Consider the following 4556-nt stretch of genomic DNA (forward strand, 5'->3'; position numbering starts at 1 on the left):
ATGGAGATATTTGGGATTAAAGGTCAAGAAAAATAAAGAGAATAATAAGAAAACTTGTGGTTCTTTTGACCATAACTTCAAAAATGTACCTTTATATGTAGTCACCAATATATCACTTGAAAGGTATTATTTTGCACTTTATAACAGAGACCGTACTTAAAAATCTTCAAAAATGGACTTATCGGTTTTTGCAAACAATATTCAATGATATGTCAAATATAATGACTCCACCAGTGAATCATGCATTCCACAGTTTTCTGAGCCAAAACTCTGTTCCTTTCATGAGCACAAAATCCAGGTGCCCAGTGGTTACTATTAACTCTTTATGTGCCACATTAGCACCCATGACTCTGATGGCTTGCCAACTTCTCACATTTCATTTTGGTCAATCGTACAACCATGCATAAACTGATCCATAAATCACAATACAAAAAGATATGAAACAGTACACTGAAAGCATGATGTGTAATTCCATTCCTCACAGATACAAAAAAAAAAAATATGTCACAGCAAATCCTGTAATTTCTTCTCCAACTTTGCTGTAATGCACTCCTAGCATGAACACTCTGATAAAAAGTTACATGGCCTTTGAAAACAGAATATCCTCCAAAAGTGATTAGATGAGTTGTGGTCTTGTTACAATGCAGCACACAGGGGGTGTACACCATGGCACAAAGAGAGCAAATTATTTAAAGATTTAATTATTCAAATCAAGTTTGACCTGTGTATTCACCACTGTAAAAAAATACACATCACATTGTTTTCACAGAAAACATGAGACAGACTCTTAGAGTATTTGATGTCAACCTGCTTGGAATGAGAATAAGATGTTTTACATCACAAGGCTGGGAGAGAGGATATGTCTGAATCAAAGCCAACAGTCAAGGAAAGGAGATTGGACAGCCCAGATGGTAAAGAGACGACTTCGAGGAGGGGAAATGGAAGGAACAACTGGAAACCAAGCAAAGCGACAATATTTGCTACAATGTGAGATATTTTGGGACTATTGTCACGGAGGATGCAGTGAGCAGACATAGACTGATGAAGGATGGTGCAACACATAGAACTGAGTACCAAGTCAGGCAGTACTAAACTATAGAAAGATGGGATACACTGTGTTTTTTTTTTTTTTTTTGATGTGAAGTAGTGTTACAAAGCAAACCATTTACATGATTTTTATATGTGGATTAAGTGTATGCTAAAATCATATCTCACCCTATTTATGTACACCAAGGTTGGATGTAAGAATGAAGCCTTCTAGAAAATCAGATTATGTGCAAAATTGTTTTTCATATGTATGTCAGAAATTAAGTCTATATGTTTGTACATCCTCCAAATATGTAATGGAAGAAGTAACTATGCAGATACTTAAAAATGAAAATTTCTTGTGTGTTCTCCAATCCATCTTAAAGTGGATTAAATCGCACTGCATGTAAACCATATATTGTCGCTGGGGTGACAAGATCTCGTATCTCAAAAATGTCAAATGTTCAGGAGAGCCAAAAAACATGGCGGCCAAAGCACTATACTGAATGGGATAGCCGTTCCTTTGACATGCCGTGGTGGCTTCATTTTTGGGGTAAGACAGCTGGGATTTGGACAGGACATCACTTAACCGATTATTTGCCCACTAATGCAAAAAAGTCATTTTCACCAAAATTTGAGATACAAGGTCTTGTCACCCCAGCGACGATATGCATTTTTGTGTGATACATGAACATTTTGTGCGTGGCAGCTGCTATAATAAAAGTATTTCAGCATATATTTCTTATGGTACTTTGCAGCTGAGACCACTGAAAATGATATCTTTTGTATGAAGAGAACTGTTTGTGTAACAATAATGTTATTACCGGTACATTTTATATATTTTTGTAATCCCAGTCCATGCAAATGTTTATGAGAATGATGAGCTAAGTTTGTCCTATGTTCTGAAGTACATGTATTGTATTTCATTTTTTGACATCATTTACATTGTACATCAACAAAGGAATGTCTTTTATGAAAGTGTAATTATATATGTATTGTCATATATCTGCTATTCCTATTCCTGGGGATAAGTAAAGCTGTACTATTGCCTGATTTCTCCCTTGAAGGAGGGATGCTTCAAACAAACATAACAATTTTTTAATGTAACTGTTTTTAACAATTCACAAATATTTCTTGATCAGAGCAAGAATTCTCTTTCAGGTGAAGCTGTAAATCTAATCTTTCTTCTCTGAAGTAGTTTGTTCTCCACAGAGCCTGTCTGGATGTGAAATGGACACATCAATGCCTAGAAATAAGGTAAGTTTGGTGAGTATCATGCTTACTATTTCATTCAGACTACTTTTCAACACAGAAGGAATGATGCCTTGAAGGGGGGATCTTTTCAAAAGAAAAAAAAATCCAACCAGCTATGAAATGATTTGAATTTCCTTGAAAATTCTCCAAGAGCATTGTTACAAAGGCACAAAAGAGCATTACTTAAGATATGAAGTGTGATAAAATGACACTTCTTTAATCATTAAAGAATAAAATGCAAAGTGAATTTTCTTTGTAAAAATCTACATCACACAATCAATCTTATTGTGAATCCATGGATAAGAGCTCCTGAATGTAGAAACTGTGGTCTGGCAAAAAGCCAGTCTTAGCTTAATTAGATTTCACTTGTGGGCAGTGATTGTCAGCTTTGCCGATCTGACATAAAATGAGCAACCTGTCGCAAGATGATTTCTTTTCTCCTCTCTTAGTTCGACACTTTAACATTATGATTTACTGCCCAAAATGATTTTTAAAAAATGCATACATTTGTTGAATGGCTGTCAAATTATTTTAACAGATTAAATGTTAAGATGTAATAATGTGAAGAGTTCTGATTTCCAATGTGTATTGTGATTTGACAAGCAATTGGGGAATTTACATTGCAGGAAATTTTGCTGGTTATTTTACAGTTGGGTTTATTGGTTATTACACTGTTGGACAACAGTTTTCTTTTTTTTTTCTTTTTAATCCTGCCTCTGTTCTTCATCAGACAAAAAAATATGCATAATTTTCATTCAGCATCTTACTCATGAACATTGTTTGAATTGTTCATTAGCTCACACCAAATTCTCCACCCCTACCAATCTTTTTCTTGACATAGTAAAAATCTTAAAGTGGACTTTAAATTGGCATGGCTGCTAATACTCACACCTAAAACTGGGAAGAGTACAAGGAATAGTCAGAGAGATACACTGTACTTGTATGCTACATGTACCTTCATAGGTGATTATGATTCCTAAATCTGGGAGATATTCATATTTTCTTATTGAAACATGAGCTCGTTGAGGACGGTTTGATTCTGCTACAAAACATATTTCCCATATATGCTTGCCTGAATATACTCAGGACTCATCCTCAACAGGTTAAGAAATAGTATAAATTTCACATAGCCATCTGTAAAAGCATTGACGCTGCAATTCTGCACTATTAGACCTCCCCTATATATATTTCGGGTGCTGTTCGTTATTCCGAAGGTTCGTTAATCCGAAACACGTAAATTCCCTATACCTAGAGGTTCGTTAATCCGAAAATGAAAAAGGGTTCGTTAATCCGAACATTTGTGGCGTTATTCCGAAGGTTCGTTATTCCGGAGATTCGTTAATCCGAAAATGAATTTCGGAATAACGAACCTTAAGAATAACGAGCTGTAACCATATATTTCAACATCAAGTAATGCCACAAGACTACAGCTGTTTATAAAAGTGAAGAATGTACGTGTATGCTAGGGTAGATTCTCAAACTAACCAAAGCAAGTCATGCCTTGGGGAGACGATTAAAAGTGACAACGTGCCAAATTTCAGAGGACAGGATTCAACCCCCGTGCCACACCCTGTACCTGGTGATAATTGATCACCTTGAGAGAATCCTAGCACTACTTAGTGAGCAGGAAGATTACCCCCCCCCCCCAACACACCTTCCTTTCTCCCCAAACCCTCCCTAACTTCTCTCTCTTCCCCAGGTCAACTCAACCACCCAAAGGTAGGTAATCAGAATTGATAGAGTGACGGAGATATCTGTGAAAGATGTCAAAATAATAGTCATGACAAATGCTCAACAAGGATGATGTGACAGTCTTTCGATAACACGAATAAATGTAAACCATTGTATTCCTGTGGAATGAGATCGTTTAAGAGGGGCAATACGGTGATACTGACAGTAATACACGGGTTTATATTTGTTTCTAATGCTTACACTCGATATAATTCAGAAAGTTACTTATCAATATTAATAAATGGTTGGAAAGGTTAAATACCTTATTTATCAAAGTCCTGATTAACATTTTCATTTCTTTTTGAGGGGGTCTCTTTGATAACATTAACTTCAAAATTATAGTTTTGTAGATATAGTTTTGTAGATTAAAAAAAATACAAGCATCAAGATAACATACATATAAATCACTTGACAATAAGACTTGAAATATTAAGATATTCAATATTGATATTATTATAAAGATCTAATATTTCAAAAGCAGGGGGGAGGGGGGGGGGGGCAATCTAAAGAATTTAAACATATCATGTGATAGTCATGAAATGTTT

This window comes from Diadema setosum, chromosome 6 (genome assembly GCF_964275005.1).
Source record: "Diadema setosum chromosome 6, eeDiaSeto1, whole genome shotgun sequence".
NCBI lineage: Eukaryota > Metazoa > Echinodermata > Echinoidea > Diadematoida > Diadematidae > Diadema > Diadema setosum.